Source organism: Ptychodera flava, chromosome 9 (assembly GCF_041260155.1).
Source record: "Ptychodera flava strain L36383 chromosome 9, AS_Pfla_20210202, whole genome shotgun sequence".
NCBI lineage: Eukaryota > Metazoa > Hemichordata > Enteropneusta > Ptychoderidae > Ptychodera > Ptychodera flava.
In genome coordinates, this window is record NC_091936.1 from 13,962,493 (window position 1) to 13,989,612 (window position 27,120).

At 38.9% G+C, this 27,120-nt stretch overlaps 1 long non-coding RNA gene across 1 annotated transcript; it reads right to left on the reverse strand.

The window, feature by feature from the left end:
* Positions 1–1,284: 1,284 nt before the first annotated feature.
* On the reverse strand, positions 1,285–26,724 carry LOC139139597 (uncharacterized). The gene is made up of 4 exons (XR_011553827.1): positions 26,598–26,724; positions 22,948–23,091; positions 10,378–10,496; positions 1,285–1,582 (listed from the first exon to the last, which is right to left on the reverse strand). It is a non-coding gene; the product is annotated as an uncharacterized lncRNA (long non-coding RNA).
* Between the last annotated feature and the right edge of the window lie 396 nt (positions 26,725–27,120).

The window sequence follows — 27,120 nt, forward strand, 5'->3', positions numbered from 1 at the left end:
TTCTGCAAGCCGGGAGTGAGGACATCTACCCTCAAAACGCTGAGGCGGAAAATCATTACGACGTAAGCCTCGGCTGGAGCGAGAGATATAATTCGGACTAGAACGTTGCTTCGGCAATCTTTCGCGGCGTAAGTCCTGCCTAACTTCAACGTTGGGTTGCCTACACTAGTTACCGTGACCTCTCGGGTTTCCTTGGTACTAATGTCGGACATGTCAATCGTTCTCCCAAAAACTGAACCACTTACCTTATCCGCCTGACCAATCGTCGAGTCTTCCCAATTCCGGGAAGCCGACTGCCAGTCGGAGGGATCAATATTTTCGTTGGTCAGAGTCATAGGAACTTCACCGTCATCTGAACCAACGATTCTGCGTTCCGAACTTGCTAGCGTAGATGGAGAATTCACCGATCGTTGGCTAGCGAACGCAGTGGGAGAAGAAATATTGTCCCAATCAAAATCAGACCAATTATGACATATGTCACAAGTATTGGACCGATTACAAGTGCGGCAAAGATGGCACTTGTCGTGCAGATCGAGGTTCGACATTTCATGTCCGCAAACACCCTCGCGTCGGACTTGCAAACTCATGACGTAAATAACGAGAAAGCTGGCCGACGAAACGAAAGAAAAACGAGAATGGCGATTGGGAAAAAACGATACGCCTGATAAACCAAAAGGCGGGAAAGGCACCAATCGCCGGAAATACAATCAAGAACAAAGTCTTCAAAGAAGAACAAAGGCGATGTAAAGAACACAAAAAACGGCACAACAATAGTGAAGATACACTTAGCTGTCTAGTGAGTTCCCGAAAAAAACATCGAAAAGCGATCTAGAGTGGATAAAATCCAAGCAGTAACCGGTAACGAGAGCTTCTTCAATACACGTCCAAGTGTAATGAGCGCAGAGAAAAAACTGGTGTATCGTGGGTAATTATTCATAGACCAAGGGGGGTTTGAGGCGAGATTTAAAGATCTTATCTGCGGTTAGAGAGCAGTTAGGGAAGAAGTCCTATAAGTACAAACAGGTAGGTAATTGGTGACAGAATTCACCATTCGCACACATCTTTCCGAACTGACACAATATGCAATCCATAGACAGGTCCCCTAGCTGAGTTTTTGACAGAAAAAAATAAAAGCTTTGGAAATTATATATAGGCCCTTTAAGTAAGTCATCGGTATCAATTAAGACAATTTCAGAGAAAATATTCCACAATGGTTTCTATTCTTGGTCTCTTTAAACAATATAAAGAAAGACTGCAATGGAACATATCTTTATATACCTTCATGAGTTTGCACAGGTTCACCAGGCATATAATCCATGGCATCTCTTAGCTTGGCAGCAACATATACCAAGTGGAGATCTCTTGTCCAGTCAGGGTAGTTTCGCTGCTCTTTCCTCTGTCTACGTAGACACCATGAAGGCACCCTCTGTCCAGTCTAAATAATGGTACGTGTATTTGACTCTGCATCCCAGCTAGCACACATCATAGTTGAGGTCTGATATGTTCCATGTGACATGGATACTGTGAGGTGACAATGCCATGCCATCAACATTGTCTACATTCATCTCCTCCTGAGTGCAATCTATAAAATGAACAGAAATATTTATCTCCTTTTCAGTTTCCATTTCTTCCTGTGAGTATTGCACATTCATATGTGGGACTCTTTATTACAGGTTCTTTGCACCTTGAGAATGAAAGACATAAAACTTTGCCCAAAACTTTCCTATAGTAAACTTTCAACCACTATCTCTCAAAATCAAGAATAAGGATTGAGGTCACCATCCAAATTTTGGTACCAGAGAAGCAAATTACCCAATATTTCAAACTATCTAAAATTCAAAATGGCCACAATCCCTGTCCCCTTGGGGAAAATGAAATTCCAAATATTCACAAACCTAAGAAGGTGAAAATTTTATTTACCCATAATTATTTTATTTTCATTTTATTAAACCTTATTTAATGAGGGTAGCCTGGTAAGCTTAGGTAAAGATGCACCCCCATGGCCCTCAATCGAATATACAAACTGATACGAAGCAGAACTACATGAAACATGACAATCAAAGCTGACACAGTAGAATGCATATATAAGATGGCCAGGAGTGAACCAGCACGCAAGAGATAAATGAATTCACACATTAAATAACAAGAACCATGGAGGTAGCAGAGACCAATCAACAAGAAAACTAAAATTCAAAACACAAAAATTATTCCTGATAAGCTTTAAGGTTCCAAGACAATAAATTGACCTTTTTAAGCTACCAGTTCTATAGTGGTTAATAAGCTCAGAACCGCCGTGAATTATTATATTTTCAGGAAGCCTAGATACAGTGCAACATTTTGGTTACTATAGTGTCACCATTGTTTACATAACTATCATGTGACAGGTAATTTGCATAACCTTTCAAAAATCTGTTTTCCCTATGTTTTGTCTCAATGCTTTGAGATATGGGCTGAAATGTGTATGCAAACTATTCCAAGGATCTTCGAAAGTGTGTCTCAGAATTTTTTTAAACTTACTTAAACAATTTTTATGCCAGAAAAACTTCCAGAGGGGTGAATTTAACCGTAGTTGATTTCTTTAAAATTGTGCTCAAATAAAAACTAAGCACGATATAAAAAATCTGAGACACACTTTTGAAGAGCCTTGTAACAGCTTGCATTCCAGCAAGTTTAAGTAAGATATTTTGAAGTATTGAGACAAAACATAGGGAAAACCGATTTTTGAAAGGTTATGCAAATTACCTGTCACGTGGTAGCAATGTAAACAATGGTCACGCTGTGGTTACCAAAATGTTCCCCTATATCTAGGCTTTCAGAAAATGTATAATATATGGGGGTTCTGAGCTTATTAAGCACCAGAGAATTGTTAGATTAAAGAGGTCAGTTTCTTGTCTTGGAACCTTAAGGAGCAGAAATACTCTGCAGTTAAAATCCTTCTTTGATAAAGGAACAATGACAATTTTTGCATCTTAGATCTTGTAACTCTTTATGATCATTTTGGTAAAAAAGAGTTTTCATATATTGCAAGGCAAGATTAAAAACCACAAATTTTAAAGTATGTATGGGTACTAAAAATGCAATCTGGGTCCACAAACTGGGACTCCCAGTTTACCAAAAATGCAATGGGACCAGTCCCAGATGGGGGTTTTTTGGCAATCTGATTAGGTGTTTTGACAATCTGGGACCGATCCCAGATTGTGTTTTCGGCTATCTGGGACTGGTCCCAGATTTTATTTTTTGGCTATGTGGGACAATTGTGTATTTTGCATTCTTGGACAAGTCATAACATTTACTTTCTGGGACAAGTCCCTCATTAAGGTTTTACAATTTAGGACTGCAAAAGTGCAAGGCTTAGATCATGTCAAAGTGAACGGCAGCTGGATTGTAACAGTAGAATTATGGAGAGTAGAGATTATTTAACCAACAAAGTTTTAGCTCTATGATTTTACTAAACCATGGAGGTAGTAGAGAGATGCCTGACAGAGTGTGCAGTCTAGTTTGTTCCTGAAATCCACAAAAATTAACTACTCACAGTATGTCTGATCTGTGCACAAAAAGAAACTTAAAATGCAACTTCTTGACTCTATGTTCTTTTATCGATCTTTAAAGACGCCCATTGGTTATAAATACCGGATTACATGAAAGGACGCTCATTATGCAAAGAGACGCCGTACGAGTAGCTTGAACTGAGAGCTCCACAGATTGCGGTGTTTTGTCTTTTTATGAAAAATTATTAAATGGGAATTCTCTACAGCAGGGTAAATACCTTATTCAATGCATAATGACTCCATATTTTTCAAAATGATAAGTTTTCGGGACAATTTTAGAGTCAGAGTAATTGTGCCTGGCCAGTGAGAACTTTGACCCAAGGGAAACCGATGGGGATTTGAATATCACTGTCAATCAAACCTTGTGCAAAGCAAGACACAAGTCAGCTGGATGTGTACCTTATAATATCGATTAGCATTGGGGGCGATCGCCTTATCTGCGAACGGTGACTAAAAATAAGATGACAGATTTCCAGTGTTGAAAGACGTGTGCAATAGTTTCTTCACAGCTAGTTCTCAAACTTTTGTACCTACCCGCTATATTTCTGGAGACAAAAAACATGATCAGACTACATTGAAGACGATTACATCTTGGTTACCATGAAGAAGAAAATGTATTATCAGTACTCTCTTTTTGGAAATTTTGTTTGCCCTGAAAAGGGCCGTTTGGTTTGGTTTTGTGACTTCTACCATACACAACCCTACATCAAACAATGGCAAACATGTATGGTACGCCGAGCAAATTTGGATATAACGATCGGACGAGAAAAGTCACTCAAAATGGCATATCAATTTTCTTTCACTCAAAATGGCGATATCAATTTTCTTCCTGTGATGACTACGTCATCAGCCTGCCACAAATGCTGTTTCCAGGCCACGCCAAATTAAACGTGTGTCCAGTCCAGGATGTCCCAATACTTCCAATAGAGTTGGAGTCAGACAGATGCGTTGTCACTGCCAAACTAATGTTGCTAAACTCAGAATGACAAATCAAGAAATGTTCAATACCCTGGCACTGAGGTGTGAATAAGCTGTACGGTATATCCATCTATAGTTTCCCATGGAGTGTCGTTTGTACCTCCACGAGTCTCCTAATAAACCAAATGTTTATTTGACTTCCTCTGTTTTCTTCTATCATCACTTCGAGCGTACGACGTCACATGTGTGCAAGTGTCATCAATATTATGACGATAACTGACCCGATGCAGTTCCGATCTGCATATCGGTGAAAGATCACTACGTCTGAGAAATGCACGAGATTTCCTGTCCGAGTTTTGGAAATGCATCTGAATTTTGTACTTTTTTTATTCCAATCCAAACGAAGTCTCACAACACAAGTTGGCAAATAATGTAATGTACGATAATCTGGGCTTGTTTCCTGACTTCCGACCGCCATCTTGATCACATTATTTACCATGGAGCTTAAAAAAGGATGGTTTTACGTTGGCGAGTTGAGGACGTCAGGATCTCGGTTCGAGCTTCAGAAAATATTTCTTTTATCTTATTTCGACATCAATGTTTCGAAATTTAATAAAAACATATATTTCTAAGAATTTGCAAGATTTGAGCAATGCAGATCGTGTTTTTTACATACCAGTATATTGACTTGTAGTGATAATTTTGTAGGTTGCGGACATCGGGATCCGCATCTGGCGCAAAGCGACTCACTGCTGCAATTGGTGAAATCTGTTTTCACCACGTACAATGAAAACACCTCATGCCAAAAGGTACGTACTCCAACGATCCATCAACACTCAATTTGAATAGTTTATGTTTATAAATCTGCTAATATAGCGGCTTTTGATGCAAAACAATGAAAACAATACTACATGTTGACAGAGTGGAGTACCCAGTACCAGTATACGCGAACCTGGGATTGAGAATGGCGGGTTTAATTTTTCTGTCTGAAAAAAATAAAAAAATTTCAACTTGTCGCTTGCAACACCTTTCCTAAAAGTCATCCTTAACGAGCCGTCTTAGGTTTATATAATAGTTTATTGTTAACTAATGAATAAAGTGTGAAGTGACTATGTATTGCCATGGTCCTGTACTTCTTCCTTGACACCTTCCATACTTTAAAAGACTGGAAAACTGACATTATAATGCCCTCTGAAACCACAATCGGCAAACAGAAAATGACTTCTTAAGTAGGTAACGGCGGTAAAGGAGAGAGCGTCAGTTACAAACTTCAATAAAACTATTAAAAGTAGTCAACATTCTCTGTGGAATAAAAAAAACTAGACATTTGGGGTCAAAGGCATTGCAGAGTTATAGCCTGTTGAAACTTCTGAAAAACTGACCAAATAAGAAGAAGTTGGGGAGTCCTTAGTGTATTAACTATGGCAGAGGCCCCTAGCTTTTAATAAATGTTTGAAAAGGGAAAGTCATTTTTTACTGTTTTTCAGGAAAGTTTGACAAAGCAGTGCTTGCATTCAGAATGCGTGACTGCTATTGTAAATGCATTTTTAGATTCTTTGAGTGTCAAAGAGGTGTCAAAAGTGAGATTAACCAAAAAGACTGCTCTGTGACTTCAAAAGAGGGGTGCAAATATGGCTTGTTTTCAACATTTTTGACAGAATAACAGTTTTCCTACATAACTTTATACCAATTTAATCCAACCTTTGAAATGAGATATGGACATGGAATTTTACAGCCTATTAACAAGGTTACAGATAAGATTTGTACGGCACAATTTTCCTGTATTTGAAGTTCTTTTTGAAAAATCACATTTTGAAATTTGAAAGAATTTTTAATAATTTTTTGATATGTAAACCCATGTAAAATCATAAAAACAAATTTTATTTACAAATCCTGCCGTAAAAATCTTACAATTAATAGTGTCAACATATTTATAACTAATTTGGTAATATAATACTATCCAATTATTATTAAATTCAAATATGTGAAAAAAATAGAAAAATTAAATTTTAATATTGATTGGTGTCATATTTCAAAATCATGGCTACAAATATACAATTTTTATATTCTTTTGAGACAGTATTAACTAAGGGAGTTATCCTGAAAATTTGAACTAAATATCTTGATTCTAACACTTGAAACTTGACATTAACTCTGAGAAAAGAATTGGTGCAAAAATAGCCTTTACCGCTACCTTAAGTAGGTAACGTAGATAAATGATACAAAATATTTTTAAACAAGTCATCGTTGATGACACAGTCCCCACTTTTTAATTAATGGGTAATTTGATTACAAGTCCTTGGAGGGGATAGAGTCCGGTTCATTAATTGGGTCTGTGTATTAAAGATGAGTTGCATGGTGGTGAAGACGTCAAACCAATGTGGGCTGCCTACCTAATTACTAAAGGTCATTAAATAAGTCAATCAGTAATTAATCAACAGGATGTTGCCAAACATTTTTGCATTCTATTATAACACTGACAGATTATCACGTGTACCACATTTCATAAACAATACCATTAAGTATCAATGAATTGTATTACAACACTGTTAGATCAACATCTGAACAAAGTTTCATCAAATTTGATGACGTGTTTCTGTAAAAATCACTCTAATTAGGAAAGTTCATTAAATACATAAATTAAAAATCAATTAACATGACAATGCATAGTGTCTTTATTTAATGTTAAAGCAATGTGAGCTCAACATCTGCACCAAGTTTCATGAAATTTGATGAACCATTTCTCGCCTTATCAGCCAAATTACCAAACATTCATTAAATAAGCAAATCAGCAGTTAACTGACATAATACTACTGCTTATCTTTGCATGCTGTAATTACACTACTGGAAGATCAACATCTTTACCACGTTTCATCAAATTTGATACAGCATTTCTAGACATATCACACTAATTATAAAAGTTCATCAAATATGCAAATTGGCAATTTATCGACATGATACTGCTTAATGTCTTCACACAGTATTACAGTTCTTAGAGATCAACATCTGTAAAATGTTTCATCAAATTTGATGCAGTGGTTCTGGAGATTCACATCATCATACAGGTGGTCAAAATGAAACAAAATATAGGGGACATGCTTAGGAAGAAACAGCCAAAGTCTTTAACAATGCCATACTTATGCACAAATGCCATCAATAATGAAGCAATCAAACGTGTTGCTAAAATAAAAGTATACATGTAGGAGTAATTCTACTGAACATACTAAATCATTCTGTGAAATAAACCACCAACAGAATACATTCAATCTATTTAGAAAAGTTCACAGAACAAGATAAATGTAATGGTCAATGTGTGACAAGGACTGGTCCGAGATTGCCAAAATACGTGGTCTGAGGCCGGTCCCAGATGGCCGAAAACCCCAATCTGGGACCTGTCCCAGCATTTTTGGTAAATTGGGAGTCTCAGTTTGTAGTTCCAGATTGTATTTTAGTACCTGTACATATCTGAAATATTCTTATAAACTATTCTATCTGGTAGTGGCATTATATACATTGTTTTAAATAAAGCCTTCATTGAAGCATTATACCGGTACCTTGCATCACACATCACTCTGACAGCACGATTTTGCATCTTTTGCAACCTTTTCATAAACGGTGATGCTTTCCATAAATGACAACAGTAATCCAAGCGAGGTAAAATGTTTTATAAAAAAGTTTTCTTGTACTCATAGGTAAAAACTGTCTTATTCTCCTGAGCAAAGCAATAATACTGTTTACTTTCTGAAAAATCTTGTCACGATGCTGTTTCCGTGTCAGATTTTCAATGACAAGTTTACCAAGAATTTTTTCACAGTGAACTTGCTTCCGATTCTGTTTCGCCAAGTTTACAGTCTAAAGATTTTTTATTCAAATATCTATGTTTTTTGTTGAGTTGATACAATCATTGTTTTTGTCTTGTCACAATTGATGGCCAATTTTGAACATTGTTTAAGTCAGAGTTTAAGGTTGTCTCAATTTCTTGAATACATTTTGCACATGGTTGCTATGGTTGAATCATCAGCATACATGTCGATGTTATTATCAATACGAAGTGACAAATCGTTTATGTAAATAATGAACAATAAAGGCCCAAGTATACTACCTTAGGGAATACCAGTCAAAATATATTGCTTTTGAGAGTAAAAATTTCTAAATTGAACCATTTTCATGCAATTTTCTACGCAAGGTTTAAACCACCGAAAAGATGTAGCACCACACCTGTAAATTGATAATTTTTCTAGCAATACACGATGATCAACCAGATCAAAAGCCTTCTTAAGATCCAGAAACACTACTCCATTAATATCTCCATTATCCATAGCTTTGAGCCACATGTTGCTAAGCTTAATCAGCGCTGTTTTGCTCAATTGATGCTCTCTAAATCCTGATTGAGAATTCATGTAGGCCAAATCATCCCATTAAAATGTAATTTTATTCCAAGAGAATAAAAATATGTTCATCATATGATCGATTATCTTTGTCTGAATTAAGAACATCATAAACCAGTATGTAAAAATTTGAAATTCAATAACTTTACATTTTTAGTTATGAATCTGCAATGCTCAGAGACCAAATGTTCATTTTGCAGATAATAACTATGCAATGTACGAGAGACTCTTACTATATCATTAGTATCATTACTTACTGATACAGCCTTTGAAAACAAACTTTTAGACTATTGAAGCATGATAATATTGAAAACTAATTGACAAAGTGCTGACAAAGTTCTTCTGAATTAAAAATCACCAAATATTACCTATCCTGTTGTTGAAGTATAATATCTATGGATCCTTCACAATTACCTAATAAATCATATTCAATTCAATTCATATTAAGAGAGAATGCATATTTGAAATAAAGCAGTCTGATATGAATTTTTGAGTAAGGAAAGATTAAAAAAGCATTCATTTCTGGTGTTCCTTTATTGGGCATCTTGTTCCATTACTGGGCATCCGTAGAGGTCAGGATGAATATTGCCCCCAGTATCACAACCTTTGACCCAGGGTTCATACCCTACTTTAGTGCTTGTAAATACCTCAGCAACATTCCTGGGCTGGTGTGCAGCGTCTCGGAAGCAACTATCCAATTGGGTGGATGAATCTTACCGTTATGACTGAATGATACAAAGAGACTCCCTAAGTTGCTGTGAATAGGGACAATCGACCAATCAGATATAAGCTTCTGAGCACACTGCACATCAGCAGACATTTCCCAGTTTCGAGAATTTGTAGCCAATCACCAGGGGTCAGTGATACTAGGAGGCAAAGTCAAAGTGTTCTGATATTGGGCAGGGGAGTGTAATAATGTGAATTTGATTTTGCCTGCACAGAAAAAGAAACTCAACTTTCCAGTATCAAACAGTCTTCATCTTGTGAAAACAATAACATAGCAGTGAAAATTGTACTAGTAACCAGGAAAAAGTCTTCACAAATGAAAGGATAATTGCTTGAAACAAATGAAACCGCACGTTTAGAGGATGAAAACATCATGGTCATGAATGAAAATAAACAACGGTGGACTCGACTGTGTAGTGAGACTATTCTATTTAGGCAACAGGGTGAGCAGGGTCAAAGAATCAAGAAAGTGCTGGAAAAACATGTCATTTTGCTTACGATGCTGTCAAGAGAACTCTAGTTTCCTATTTTTTTAACATCTTTTAATAGTTTCCTTAATCTAAAAGTAAGTTAACAACCAAATGTACTCTCCTAACCTTTCTGTATTTGAGTTACACTAGGGTAGGCGCTTATACTGGTACATAGATGTTACAGTAATGCATTTTCAAAATTCCTCTGAAATCAGTTGGGGACTTTAATGAGCTGGGGCTTACACTTGGATGAGTACGGTTAATATACCGGTATTTTTTCTGTAAATTTCTCACTTTGAATGGTGAGAGAAGAATTTTTGAACTTACTCTTTCTGATGATTTCACACACATGATAGTCCATGAAACTGGTCTTTATCAGCCCATTATCCAGTTCTGGTAGTGATAGTATGGTCTTCATTGATACCATTGGCTAGTTCATCAGCTGCCTAATTTGAAAGCTACCATTCATTAGTTATGAGTAGTCAGGGACTGGACATAAATTACAGGGGGGGGGTGGGCCGGTGTTTTTCGAAACACCGCTGCATCAAAAATTGTGACCCTTCAAAAGTTCATGCATAAAAATTAGTGACCCTCCCCCTTATCCGTGCATGAAAATAAGTGACCCTCCCCTGTTACTCAATACCCCCCCAACAAACCCGCAATGCGTTCAAGACCTCCTTCTGACTTGCTATACTTTTGAAGTCCCCTCCCAAAAAGAAGGGCAAAATGCGGCCGATATAACGCTTTGTCCAAAAAATATCAAATCATATGTGTGTGATAATTCATGTAAATGTACTTTGCTTAAAGTGGCAGGTAAAAAGTGCATGCATGTACAAAAAATGTAATTTTTAGATTTCATCGACAATGTCGATTCACTATGCATGGCAGCCTTCAATGATGAAATTATGAATATTTTTCTCCCAATACAAAACTAGGTAAATCTGTGCATTTATGAACACCTAATTATTAGTATTAATGTTCATGACTAGACTACAGTGGTTTCAAGTCACTGGTTGTGCAAGAAATTTGTTTTTGGAATTTCACTGAAATGACCATTCACTATGCATGGCAGCCTATGATGAAACTATGAATATTTTTTTTCCAATACAAAACTAAGTAAATCTGTGCATTTATTTACACCTAATTATTAGTATTAATGTTCATGACTAGACTACAGATATTTCAAGTCTATGGTTGTGCAAGAAATTTGATTTTGGAATTTCACTGAAATGTCCATTCACTATGCATGGCAGCCTATGATGAAATTATGAATTTTTTTTCCCAATACAAAACTAGGTAAATCTGTGCATATATGTACACCTAATTATTATTATCATATACCCATGCCCATATTGCTACATCCTAGTGACGTTCAACGTAAAATATCAGCCGTGATATTTCACGGTAAACGTCGAGATATGCACGATGAACGTCATCAGTTTTAGAGTTTTCCCGAACTATATTAGCAGTTTGTTGGTAAACAACGTAAACAACAGAATGGCTGCTGCTCCCCGCCTGCGAAGCGATGTCGCCGATGTAAAAACTTGAAGGGCTTCGAGGAACACGGGTATTTCTTGTTGCAAAATACGGAAATATCACGTTGAGTCTTGAAATATTTTCCCATGGTATTTTTTTGGTCAAGTTCTAGCAAACATTCTGCCGTTCGCACGGCGCCGGCACTGTGCACGGTCTCCACCGAACAGGTAGTGAGCGCGTGGCGTGACAGCGATGTCGCGCGCGCGACGACTGTTGGCATGGCAACTCTAAAGGTAAACTAACAAAATGGCGTCCCCTCTCCGCGCGAGCTCCGTGCCGTACGACGATCGAAATCAGGATAGATTTAAAGCTGAGCAGTTTTTTATTCGGTTACAGTTGTAATAGCATTTGCACCTTAAAATGTTCAATTCTGTACGATGATTTTTGTATCCCGGTGTCTTTCTTCTTGGGTTTCATTGAGATATGGACGACTTGCAGCGATGTCGCACGTGATGTTGACATCTTCGTCGTATACTTTATGAATGAAGCCTGTTCACATAAACATTCTGATATTTATGCGCAAGGCTTAATAAAGTAAAGCCTCAAAATTTAAGGTTTTTCGTTCTATTAGTAAAAATTCCCTAAAATTATGGGCATGGGTATATGATAAATCGGTTATTACCCAATATCGCCTGTTCCTAATTGTGTCGTATCAGCATTCGTGTCATTTGTGCTGCGTCAGACACTCGACTTCCTCTCGTGTCTGACGTAGCACAAATGACACTCATGCTGATACGACACAGGAACAGGTGATATTGGGAAATAACCTCTAAGTATTAATGTTCATGACTAGACTACAGTGGTTTCAAGTCACTGGTTGTGCAAGAAATTTGTTTTTGGAATTTCACTGAAATGACCATTCACTATGCATGGCAGCCTATGATGAAACTATGAATATTTTTTTTTCCAATACAAAACTAATTAAATCTGTGCATTTATGTACACCTAATTTGTAGCGCGCAAACAAAATACTTAAGGTGAAGTACTACGAATTACGTCAAAATTAAGTTGTGGTGTCATTTTCTTGAAACTTTGCACAAATATCCTTGGAAGTTATGCAAGTGCAAAAATGAAATAAAAAATGGGTTCACCACGCTCGTTTCCATGGAAACGGACGTTAAAATGGCGTCGTTAGAAATAAATAAAAATGATATAATTCACTTAAACTAAAGAAAGCAATTATAAAACGCTTAGCAAATGAGTTAATTTTAATAAATACCAAGAATTAAGATCCATATCTATCGAATGTATAGTTTTCATGATGTTTGTGAAGAAATCTTAACATAAGTATCGATTACAAAATGACGATATCGAAATTATATCACTACATAATTTTCGAACTTTCTTCCTGTCGCTTTGAATGGTGTCATTTTGACCAAACTTGGCGAATAAACTCCTGACATAATACCATTTAGTTTACACTTTTAATAAAAGGGTGTCACCACGCTACTTTTTACAATATCTCCAGGTGAATGGGTAATTTGCGCCATATAAATGGGAGAGAAATGTTAATTTTTCGCTCATATTGAATAAAAACCAGCTTCCTAGGGGGTCAAAATATGACAAGGGTATAGGTCACATGTATTTCTAAGACACTGGGTCAAAAAATTAGGTAAAAGCGCAATTTCAACAATGACAGGTGATGTTAAATACATGCGCTACAAAATAACCCATTTGCGGCAGGCTGGAGTTAAATCTGCGCAGAAACGTTCTAAAGCGTGTGCGCGTCCGAATTCGTCGCCCTTTACCTTAAGAGTCAAAATTATTTGTCTGCAACTACTATGCAATAGTCGTCTACAACTGATATTCCGTAATGCGTTCCCTCTTAAATAAGACGAAGCAAATATCCGATCTAAGTTTCACGTGGTTTATTTGAATATAGGCATGTCTTCCAGACTGAGAACAACAAATTCTCTGAGTAGAATGTTGTACTACAAACGTTGAGAACGTTTGGGAACGATTAACTGAAAACAAATTAAAACAAAAGGATACAGGAAGTGAGAACTAAGCTACGTTCACACTATGACACAGGAAGTAAATACTCTCTTTGACCAGGAAGTAAATACACTCTATGACACAGGAAATTAGAAACAGGAAGTAACTAACAGGAAGTAATACTCCCTCTAAGATGACTCAGGGGTCAAAGGTCATAATAGGTGGGGTGGTCACGTGACCCACCTCAGTAAACGCCCTCTAACGGTGACTGAACGTTTACTTTCGTTGACAAGATCTCATTTGCATAAAGGCAACCCTGACTTAATGAACAATTAGCTGCTTTGAAACAATCACTAACTCAAAGATGCATAAGAATACAATCACTAAAATACTTTACGTAAAAGGTCTCAAAAGAGTTGTACTATAAACGTAATCAGAGTCGTTGAATGTGTCCATTATAGCATTCATTGTTCGCATACTTCAATCAGGTCCTTGGCCTTTTGTTAGGCACACGTGCTCTTAGAGTCTCACAATGGAATAAGGCTATTCAATGTTCCTTCAAGAATGTCTGCCCTTTTAGTCACAAAAGAATCAACTGAATTGCTTACCGATTTTGTGTTGGGTTGTATAAGACTATCACATCAACAGGTTCAAAGCTGTTTCATCAAAATGGTCTTTTACAAGCAATCTTGGCGAGAACTATAGCCGGTCACTTTCAGAGACATGTCCACTCTCTGAAGGTCTAACTTAAAGTGTCTAAAAGCACGCTTGGAATGGGTGCATGTGCGCAATGCGTAATACAAAAGAAAACATTAAAGGACGGAAGTTGATGGTGACTCATGACTTTGAATTTGAACTATGGCCAAATAAGGGGATGTTGATTTTGACCGTAACATTCCGGTCCCCTAATTGTGTAGATGTGACTCGGAACAATTATAAATCCAATATTCTAAACTGGTCAAAATTCAATCTTACTAAACAAACATGAATAATATACTGTTCATATATCACTAATAAAAAAGATTAAAGTTCTTAGCTGTTCTTGTGTCCTTCAGACGAATCTTCAATGGCGTCGGCCTCCAGGAGCACACACAACTTATCCACTGGACGTCGTAGAGTAGTCGTTTCAGGTCTTGACTTCTGCAAACCTGACGAGTCCCTTCTTGTCTTTCATCACTTCGGTGATTCTGCCCATGGACCAGGAGTTCCTCGGCGCTGTGTTGTCGACGATCAACACCACGTCTCCAACGTTGAGGTTTCTTCTGATCTCAAGCCACTTCTGTCTCTCTTGTAGCAATGGGAGATATTCTTTCATCCATCTCTTCCAGAATATATCTGCCAGGTACTGCACTTGTCTCCATCGACGGCGTACGTAGTTGTCATTCTTCTGAAACAAGCCGGGTGGCAGGGCCTGTTTTGGTTTCAGCATCAACAGGTGGTTGGGTGTTAATGCCTCTAGATCATTCGGATCTTCTGACAGCCTGGTGATTGGTCGGCTGTTAATTATGGCTTCCACTTCACAGAACAGTGTTCGGAGTGCTTCATCTGACATGCGAAGTGGTTGTTCTTTGAGCAAGGAAAAGATGATTTTCCTTATGGTTCTGATGTGACGCTCCCATACTCCTCCAAAGTGGGAACCTGCTGGGGGGTTGAATTCCCATTTGATGTCTTGTTGGTGGAGCATCTCAGCTATCTTCTCTTGGTTCCATCTCCTGATACTCTCCTTCAGCTCTTTGTCGGCTGCGACGAAGTTAGTCCCGTTGTCTGATCTGATGGACCTAACTTGTCCTCTTCGTGCTATAAATCTTCTGATGGCGTTGATGCACGAATCTGTATCTAATGAGCAGGCTACTTCTAAGTGTACCGCACGAGTCGCCATACATGTGAAGATCGCTCCATACCTCTTCTCAGTGACACGGCCACGTTTGACCTCCAGTGGCCCGAAGTAATCTACACCTGTGCGAGTGAATGGTGGCTCTTCGGGGGTGATGCGGTCCTTAGGTAGGTCTGACATCTTCTGCTCACAAACTTTCGCTCTATATTTTCTACAGATGACACATTTGGTTACGAGGTTGCGGATTGCTGTAGGCGCCCGTAGAATCCAATATTTCTCTCTTAGCTTTGCCAGCATCGAGTTCCTTCCAAGATGTCCGACTTCTTTGTGGATTTCTTGGAGTATGATTGTTGACACTGGTGAGTCTTTAGGCAGCACTATCGGGTGCTTGCTGTCTGGTGATACTGAGGCACGTTCCAGGCGTCCGCCCACTCGTATTATTCCTTTATCCAAAATTGGGTCCAGCTTATATAATGGGCTGTATCTCCTGACTTGCTTCTTTCCTTGTAGGAGTGCCATTTCATCTGGAAAATGCTTTCGCTGCACATACATCATGATTGCATCTTCTGCCCTTGCAGATTCTCTTGTGAAACAGGTGGGATTGTTGTTTTACAACTCTTCTGGCTAGTTTCTGCGCTGGTGTCTTCATCACCTTCCTTTCTTTTGCGGCATTTATCTTGAAGGTTTTTCTTCGCTAACAGGAACCATCCGACTATTTTCCTTAGTTTCATCATGCTGGAGTAGCGTAGTAAGATCTTCTCTACCCCAACTCTTGCTCTACTAGTACGGTGCTGTACACGGATGCTTCCAGCTTGACTTCTGGGTCTTTATTACCTAGCGCTCTGGAGATGTCCTGTTGTGTAGGCCATTCACTTTCTCGTTTCCACAGGAAATCTGGTCCTCGCAGCCATCTTTTGTTTTGCAGGAACTTGTCTACCGTTAGTCCCCTAGATGCGTCGTCTGCTGGGTTGGATTTTTGTGTCAACGTACTTCCACTGTTTACTATCCGAACCTTCACGTATGATGTTGATCTGGTTGGCTACGAAGGTGTGGAATCGGGATGTTTCATCATGGCGCAGTACTTGATCACCGATGTGCTGTCTGTCCAGAAGTATACCTTGTCGTTATTAATGTCGAGTTCTTCCTCCAACATTCTGTTCATTCTCACGGCCACTGTAGCTGCTGTCAGCTCCAGGCGTGGGATGGTAATTTTCTTCAGTGGTGCAACCCTTGCTTTTCCCATAAGGAAGGCGCAGTGAATTCTTCCGTTTTCGTTTATGAGTCTGATATACGATGCAACACCGTATCCATATTCACTGGCATCAGAAAAGTGATGTATTTCACGTACCTTGACTTCGCCAAAGTCTGCTGGTTTGTAGCACCTCTGAGTTGATACGTTTTCTAGTTTTGGAAGATCTGATAGCCATCTTAGCCATTTCTTCCGATCGTCTTCTTTGATCTTTGCATCCCAGCCAATACCTCTACGACACAAGCCTTGAAGTAATATTCTTGCAGGTAGGATGAACGGAGCTGCGAGTCCAATGGGATCGTATACTGAGCTGATAATTGATAGTATGCCTCTTCTCGTTGCAGGCCGGTTTTCAATGTTGATCTGGAATCCTATGGTGTCTGACTCGACCGACCATGAAGTACCTAGGGCACGCTCTACTGGTAGGCAGTCGTATTCCAGCTTCAGGTCTTTGATTTCCTTAGCTCTTTCTTCTTTTGGTATAGTCTCCAATACTTCACGGCTGTTGCTCACCCACTTTGTTAGACGGAAACCGCCCTTCTTGCAAGCTGCAGTCAGATCTTGCGTCAACTCGATTGCCTTCTTTGCATTTTCTACCGACTTGAGGCAATCATCTACGTAGAAGTCTCTCTTTATTGTTTTGACAACTTCCTTGTTGAATAGGTGGCTGTTGTCATCGGCCATCTTGTGTAGTGCTGTGTTCGCGCAGCTCGGGGATGATACTGCACCGAACAGGTGAACCATCATTTTATAGACTCTTGGAGGGCTTTCTATGTTTCCATCTGGCCACCAATAGAAGCGTAGACAGTCACTGTCCTCTTCTCTAACCTTTACCTGGTGGAACATAGCCTCTATGTCTGCCATTAAAGCGATTGGTTCCTGGCGAAATCGTAATAACACTCCTAGTAGATTATTTGTCAGATCCGGCCCTTGTAGTAATAGGTTGTTCAACGACACTCCTTGGAACTTTGCTGAACAGTCAAAGACAACGCGGATCTTCTCTGGTTTCTTCGGATGATATACTCCATGGTGGGGTATATACCATACCTTTCCGTCGTCTCGATCTAACTCGTCGTTAGGGACTTGTATTGCGTATCCCTTCTCAATTATGTCTGCCATGAACTTCTGGTAGTCGGCATGGAACTTTGGGTTGTTTCTCAACTTTCTTTCAAGGCCTTTAAATCGTTGTAAGGCATAGTGCTGATTGTCCGGTAGTCGAACTCTTTCATTTTTGAATGGAAGTCCCATTTTGTAGTGTCCGTCTACTAGCTCGATGGTTTCCTTTACTTTCTGCATGAACTTCTTGTCTTCTTGGGAGTGTTCCCTTTTGTCATCTATCATGCGCTCAGGAAAATCAAGGTCAATGGAATGTCGCACTAACCTGTCTAGTTTATCCAATTCTTCCATATCCTCTACGGCCACAACTTCTGTTCTGTAGCTGGGAGGATGTTGCCCTTGTTCGTTCAATCTGACTACGTGCCAGGGGATCCATCCTACGCGTGTTCTGCATGCGTGAGGGGTTGAGTCCGGACCACGTATTGTTTCCAGAGGGGTAAATACTGCTGTTTCTCCGGTACCTATCATCAGTCCTATTTCGGCATCTATTCTTGGAAGCCTTATATTCTTCAAATGTGGCCATCTCATGAGATCTTCTTGACGGGGAATGTAGTCTTCAGAGACGCCTATCTCTGGTTTAGTGTATACTGTTTTCAGCTCTACCTGTGGCTCTGAACAGTCTAGGTTGTAAACTTCTATGCCCGTGACTTTGTCGCAGGTGTGGCTGCCTAAGCCGTTCACTGTATTTACCGTCAGCTTTGTCTTTCTGCCTGTGGCTCCAAGTTTTCTCTGTAACGCTTCTGTGCAGAATGATATGACACTACCTGTGTCCAGAAAGGCATAAGTCTGTACCATTCTATTTGAGCCTTTCAACTTCACCTTGACAGGGATAATAGTCAGCAGGACCTTGCAGTGGTCATCATCACCACCGGTGTCATCGTCTTAACCACCGGTCCCCATAAAGGACTGTACTTGGTCCACCTCTGCCATGGTGCAGTGTACTGCGACACTCTCCGTCTGTACTGGTCTCTTTGAATCCTCATCTTTATCAGTTGTTGGTCGACGATCCTGATGTAGTACTGTTGGGTGTTTTCCTTGGCATTTGGAGCATTTAGCTTTCTGCTTGCATTGCCTACTCCGGTGACCAGGTTTCAGACAGCCAAAACATACACCTTGGTTTCTCAGGAAGTTAACAGTATCTTCTTGACTGGCTGCAATCAATTGTTCGCAACTGTCGAAAGAATGATTGTTATCTTGGCAGTGCAGGCATGGTTTCTGTTGAGCCTTGTTTGGTTTGGAGGTTGAAGTGTTGCTCTTCTTGCTCCCTTGGTTCGTCTTCTTGTCTGTGCTTGTAACGCTGGTGGCGAAAGATTGTTCCACTTTGTCTGTACCTCTCTTCTTTTTCACTGGATTGTCGAGACTAGCCATTGCTTGTCTACTGTAGTCCGGGCATGACAGTCTGCTTGCTTCGGACTTCACCAGATCGACGAGGTCTTCAAATCTTACTCTTTTCTTGGCTTTGCGTATCTTCGCTGTGCGTTTACTCCAAGAATCTTGAATAAAGTAAGGAAGCTTCTTGACGATCCGTTTCATATTTTCTGAATGTTCTAGTATTTCTAGGCCATCGACGCATCGGGTTGCTGTCTTACATCGATTTAAGAAGATGGCAAACTTGTCTAACGAGGCAACGTTGTCTGGCTTGATTGGAGGCCAGTCCAGACCTTCCTCAGGTAGGCGTTGGCTATCTTGTGTGGATCACCATAACGCTCTTCCAGCTCCTCCATGGCACCTTGATATGCTTCACTTGCGTCTATACCTGCATACCCTTGAACTATTTCATGGGCTGTGCCTTCCGTGAACTGTCTCAGCAGAGTGAGTTTATCTTTATCATCTTCGGCAGTCGGTACAAGTTTGGTCTCAAACTCATCTATGAATGATCCATGTACTCCATGATGTTACCGTCAAACTTCTTTATCACTGTGGACATTTTCTTTATTGCTCTGATCATGGCCCACTGTGCAGAGTCACGTGTCGTCTTACTCATGTTACTGCTACTGCTTCTGATGGAAATTCTGGAAGCTGCTACACTGACTTCTTCTTCTAAATCATCCGCCTCACTGTCATTCTCCCTTTCTATTGTAGGAGTTTCCTTCTCATACACTCGTACTGGTGTTTGTGGTCTTTCGTGGTTTTGTTCTGGACACAATGGATTCGTCCTCCAGTGGTTCAGTCTTAATATTGATGGTGATATCGTCCTCAAATTGTCACCAAAAACTTATTCAGAGATCTAGCTCTAGCATCGGCTACGGCAATCTTCGTGTCAAGTTCATGTTGCTCCTCCTTGAGTAGAAGCTCATGTCTTGCCATGGCACGCTCCATTACTTGTCTCTGCCGCTCCATTTCTTGCCTCTCCCGGTGTTCCTGGAGTTGAAGCTTATACTTAGCACGCTCAATTTCTTGCTTCTTCTTGAGCTTGGCTGACCTTGCCAACAGTTCAGCCTTTTTCCTTTCGTCTGCTAGTTTGGTGGCTGAGAGTGCACTGTGGCTCGTATGATGGCTGACCCACTCTGGCTGCCAACTACAGACGGCTTCGGTGTGCCGACTTGAGAGACACTATCTTCTGGTCCTACATCCTCTTGTGGATGAATTGGTGTGGGGTTCACAATTGGTGTTGGGTTCGCTTCCTGTTTGCTCACCCATGCAGTGGTGTCTTTAAAGAAGGTCCCAAAAACGTCTTCGACATCGGCCAGCCAACGAAGGCGTTCGTCTGGCACTTGATCCTTTGGGAGTAAACTTTCGTATTCATAGCCCGTGTCTGCAAAGACTTGATGCAGCTCCTTCCACACTTCAAACTTCAGTTTGACTGTGAATAGGTCTGCCTTATCAGCGATGAGGTCTTGTATTTTCGTGGACTTTTGGGTTAGTGAACTCGCTGTTTTCTCTAAGAAGCCACCTTTAGTAGATAACTCATATTTAAGTCCTTTTTCGGACAGTGTTCTGTCACGGCCGCTACGCCTGGGTTCTTGCAATTCCTTTTCCGGTGACGAAGTTCTTGATTTCTTTTCTTCGTCTTCCATGGTTTGACTTAGGTGAATATCACAAGTCCGATACAAAATCGTTAATGAGAAATGTAGCGCGCAAACAAATTCCTTAAGACTCAAAATTATTTGTCTGCAACTACTATGCAATAGTCGTCTACAACTGATATTCCGTAATGCGTTCCCTCTTAAATAAGACGAAGCAAATATCCGATCTAAGTTTCACGTGGTTTATTCGAATATAGGCATGTCTTCCAGACTGAGAACAACAAATTCTCTGAGTAGAATGTTGTACTACAAACGTTGAGAACGTTTGGGAACGATTAACTGAAAACAAATCAAAACAAAAGGATACAGGAAGTGAGAACTAAGCTACGTTCACACTATGACACAGGAAGTAAATACTCTCTTTGACCAGGAAGTAAATACACTCTATGACACAGGAAATTAGAAACAGGAAGTAACTAACAGGAAGTAATACTCCCTCTAAGATGACTCAGGGGTCAAAGGTCATAATAGGTGGGGTGGTCACATGACCCACCTCAGTAAACGCCCTCTAACGGTGACTGAACGTTTACTTTCGTTGACAAGATCTCATTTGCATAAAAGCAGCCCTGACTTAATGAACAATTAGCTGCTTTGAAACAATCACTAACTCAAAGATGCATAAGAATACAATCACTAAAATACTTTACGTAAAAGGTCTCAAAAAGGTTGTACTATAAATGTAATCAGAGTCGTTGAATGTGTCCATTATAGCATTCATTGTTCGCATACTTCAATGTCCTTGGCCTTTTGTTAGGCACACGTGCTCTTAGAGTCTCACAATGGAATAAGGCTATTCAATGTTCCTTCAAGAATGTCTGCCCTTTTAGTCACAAAAGAATCAACTGAATTGCTTACCGATTTTGTGTTGGGTTGTATAAGACTATCACATCAACAGGTTCAAAGCTGTTTCATCAAAATGGTCTTTACAAGCAATCTTGGCGAGAACTATAGCCGGTCACTTTCAGAGACACGTCCACTCTCTGAAGGTCTACTTAAAGTGTCTAAAAGCACGCTTGGAATGGGTGCATGTGCGCAATGCATAATACAAAAGGTAAACATTGAAGGACGGAAGTTGATGGTGACTCATGACTTTGAATTTGAACTATGGCCAAATAAGGGGATGTTGATTTTGACCGTAACATAATTATTAGTATTAATGTTCATGACTAGACTACAGATATTTCAAGTCTATGGTTGTGCAAGAAATTTGATTTTGGAATTTCACTGAAATGTCCATTCACAAGCATGGCAGCCTATGATGAAACTATGATTTTTTTCCAATACAAAACTAGGTAAATCTGTGCATTTATGTACACCTAATTATTAGTGTTAATGTTCATGATTAGACTAGAGCGGTTTCAAGTCAATGGTTGTGCAAGAAATTTGATTTTGGAATTTCACTGAAATGTCCATTCACTATGTATGGCAGCCTATGCAGGTACAAATAACCAACCTTTCTTTCAATCTAAGGTCTGTGTCGAGTAAAATAATGATGGCAATGCAATTCATGGTAGTCAACAGTAAAAATTCATGATCCAAGGTGAAAAACTGCTAGCTGCAAACAATAAACCTGTGCATGAAATGCTAACAGACACATCGTGGATCAGCTTGCAGCATACAGCAAAGCAATAAGGCGGTCATTGTGGACTATTGTATATATGGACTAGGGGCCACATGGTTAACAACGGAATAATATAGAGGAAACGTACAAGGACAAAATTAAGTTTTGCCTGCCGTTCCAGTAAACAAATGTCAATTTCACATCATTTTAGAATCTTGAATGATTTTTCTAGGTCTTACAGCAAATTTTAACCAGTAAATAATTTACAACACGATGCAAATGCTAACACACCCTGGCTAACAAATAGTATCTCCATTACAGCTCTTCATAGGCTCATTGCAAACAAAGACCAAACGACCTTGAAAGTGTCAATGGGCAGTCAGCTTCATTAGCTGTCATTTGTAAATGAGCACGTTGAGGCTCTTCTAAATCTTTAGTTGGCCAGTCAGAAACAACTTCGTATTTGTGATAGTTGAAGTCATACTATTGTCAATTTTTGAGTGGTGATTTGTTGGCTTTTTGAATTAAACTAGGGAGGGGTCGCGTATACACGGATGTATAGCATTTATTCTTTTTTTTGAAAAACTGTGGTTGAAAGATTCTCTGGGGAAAGTTTGAAGAAAAGCGAGGCGCATACTACCTTAAAAGTTAGCTTAACACCTCTTTCATTTGACATGGGCAACAAAAACGCATAGTCTGTCAGCATTGTTGGAATAATTTTCAGGATGCAGTGAGGACAGGATCTCATCAGATATATTTGTGTCAGTTTCAGTCACACATCCATCTGTATTGAAGAAGATATTGAAGAAAATATTGTAAAATTATAATGTGACGTAGGAAATTGGCATGGCACATCACAAATTATTTTGGAAACCTAAATTTTCCCCGTATTTTCAAATATTTTAACAATAGTAAATACTAACATGACGAGTCTGACAGAGAAGATATTAAGTAACTTATGGAATATTACTTTGTAGTCAAAAATATTCATTGACCATTACAAAAGTTGACAATGCTGCACATGATAACTACTCAATGTCAAGCCCAAACTGAAGATAATTGGAATAAAAACATCTAAGTATATAAATTCTATACATGCTTTCTTTTGTCAGAGAAGGGTAAATATTTACAAACATTTATGAACAAATGAAATAAACAAGGGAATATTTTGCAAGGATTAGAGCCTCCAACATGTTGAAAAATCTCTTACAATACTCAACATAAGAGTAGCTAATAACCAACAACTGGGACATACAGCCAATTGGGACTCCCGGTCCCAGTTGGCTCAAAATGCACTCTGGGACGGCAGTCCCAGTTGGCTTCCAAGGACCGGTCACAGTTGGCTAAAAAGTCACTCTGGGACCATGCAGTCCCAGTTGGCTTCCAGGACTGGTCTCAGTCTGACTTCCAGGACCATGCAGTTGGTGGACTACAATGTGACTGAAACCATAATATATACGTTGGGAAAAAGGTTTCTCACCCCTTACAGGCTTCCCATCCCACTAAATGTTTTATGTAGTGCATTTGTTTTGTTCCTGTTCTGTGTGCTGTTGTAAAATTGTTAATGTTAATTGTTTGTGTGGAAAAGCTATAATCTCCATTTCATTCTAGGACAGTGCACAGCTGTACATGGTCTCATTTCAATTATGGGACTCATAGTTCCATAGAGCTATATGACAGACCATGGAGGTATAAAGTATACTGCAATGGACAGATCTAGACATATACAGACTGAAATAGAGAACACTGAGACAGTTATAGTTAACATATGCTACATATCTACTACATGTAGCTGTCAATTACAGTACTGTTGTGTTTGTTGTTTACTTGTTGTTAATTAATGTACACTCAAAACCTTTTGTCTTAAAATGTTATCACCTCATTGATGTTTCCTCCCATAACAGGAAATAATTCTGCTGTACATGCATTTCTATTGTCGTAGACCTAAACAATGATGGTATACCTCTCTCTTGTTTATGTGTACCTGTTCAGAAATAAAACTAGGTCCAAATTAAGATATCACTCATACTTAATTCAAATGAACTGCAATTCTATTAAACATGGTTTCTCGTTTAATATTTTGTTTGTTGTTTTATGAATTTACATGCCTTGATGAGTTCCTAGTCTTGAACATTTATCTTTCATCTCCTTTTTTTCATCAGTACACAGTCTAGTACACAGTCTCTCTATCATCGTGATCAGTACAGTCTCTCTATCACCGTGATCTGTACAGTCTCTCTATCACTGTGATCAGTACAATAAGATTTCCACCCACACCATAGCACAGGACATACTACTGCTAAGATTGTCTACATCACAGGCCAAAGTAAGCAAATTCTTTTTGCACCCACTCAAATGTTTGAAAACATAAGTGGCGGTACAAAAACATGCACAAGAAAATTTAAACACACATTTTATATTTTCTTGATTATTTCCATGTACCAACATGTCTATTCAAGAATCATATAAGACACTTCCTTTCATCATCATAACTTATACTATAAGATGAGAAAATTTGTAAACAAAGAGTTGTAGGCAGAAAAGCTACTCAGCGCAAATTCCTATTCAAATACAGAGTTTTTTCCATGAAACTTCAAAAAACCTATGTGCGCACAGATGCAAACCTAAGAATTAAATTTCCTTGGCCTTAGTTTGGAGTGTGGTGTTGCAGATTAAAAACTTAACACATTTAATAGATTTTAGTGCATTTTTAGCAAACTGGGACCAGTCCTGGAAGCAGACTGAGATCAGTCCTGGAGGCCTACTTGGACCAGTCCCAGAGTGTATTTTTAGCCAACTGGCACCAGTCTTGAACTTGAAGCTAACTGAGACCAGTCCTGGAAATGAACTGATCCTGCTGGAAGCCAACTGGGACCTGTCCTAGACACTTTGAGAGTGATTTTGAGCCAGCTGGGAGTCCCAGTTGGCGGTCCAAGTTGAGGATTTGAGCTACCCTTACATACCCTCAAGACAAACATGAAACCCTAAGTTGTTGACAGAAGCATTGGTTTGGAAGCTTAAGGTCACCCAGAATAATGAATTGCTTGTCACGTACATAGCTGGAGGTACCATTGCCAGAGACATGGACATTTTAGCAAGTTGATGGATCTGTGGATTCCAATCCTGAAGCAGTAATATTATATGGGGCTCAGCCCTTGGTGTCGCACCAGGGATTTATTTTGATTAGAATTTTTTTCCATTTGAAAATGCACGGTCGACGCTTTATACAAACGGTCAATAATACAATTGATTGATGATTATTATATGTAGGAATAAAATGGAAGTTATTGTTACTTGCTTTATACATTAGTAAGACCACCATTTACTGCCCAACGTCCAGTTTTGCAAGTTGAAAACCTTTCTGTCTGAAAACTGGCAATTTGCATCTAGTTATTGACACAGAGGGTGCTTTTTCTAAATATTAGTTCAGTCCCATCATTCTAAGCATGAGTCCTCATTCATATAGAGGACAGATTTATATCTTTTTCTGTTTTTTTTTTAATATCTTGTATCAATGACAAGGTGGAAAATAATATTTGCTGGGTAATGGGAGTGATGTTTTATTGATGGCGAGTGAAAACAGCATACTTTGGGCATGTCACATTTGTTTCTTTACAACACTCAAAAGACATGGCGGCAGCAATGAATTTAGTTGGGTACACCAGTTACTCGTATAGTATACCGGTATATTGAACATGTGCATGTGTAGTCAGTTAGCAACTATTAACCCAATCATGTAGTGCCTCTGTAAATATCAAAATTTACAAACATCAGTCATTTATCTATCTGGTTTGTTACTTGACAGCATTTATATTTCAAATTGATGCCATTGTTTACTGATAAAATACATGAACATGTTCAAGACTTTTCCAAAGTGGGCAGCAAGAAAAATACTGAAAGAAGCAAGTGTTGTAGATTTCTAGATATATTGAAACAAAGCAATTGACTTATTTTGATGGCGAAAGATTTTCGTTTGTTCATTCGTTTATTCTAGGTCAAGAAATCAGAGATGTAGGAATATAATACATTATTAAATATATATCTTAAATTTCTGAATGGCAACAGCTTGAGAATACATTTTCACAAGGACAATAAATGTACGAACACTACTATATGACAAAATTTGATAGAGTTAGATGGCAAAGAGAGTCCACAATTTTATCAAAGCAAAGATACTGTCTAATACTTGTTTCAATTACTTTTGTGAAAAGAAATCTTCATATTAGAAAAAATGAGAAATTACCAGTAAATCATCAGAAATGAAGAATGCAAAAAAGTATTTTCTCTTACCTGTCAAGAAATCAACCACCTCGATTCAGATTGCCTTTATCCACTCACGGAAGTAATTGTCATCATAGTTTGCCTCACTGTGGTTATGACAGGCACTGCCTCCTTAGGCATTATGAGATAGTTGATATGCAGTCTGAAATAGAATAAGGTAGTAAAACAGCAAACCGATTTCTTGAGATCTATATTATAAGTCAGTTAAAACTCATGAGCATACCGTATTAGTCTTAAATAGATGGTACCAGAGTCCTATTTTCCTACCTGTTTACTTTCAAATGTCATCCACGACTGATCACTAAATGGTGAAATCTCTCACATTCAACAAAACTTCACTGTCTCTGATTGAATGTAAATGCCACACCTAAAATTACGATTGAATTTCATAAACTCATTTAAAGCTCCATAAGCAGTATCTTTTGGCTATTTTTTCAGAACTTTTGTTTTGTGGTTTCCCTACACTTTCTGCATTGAACCCCTAAACTGTAATTTAATGCCAAGTATTTAGCATATCAACACAATCTACATT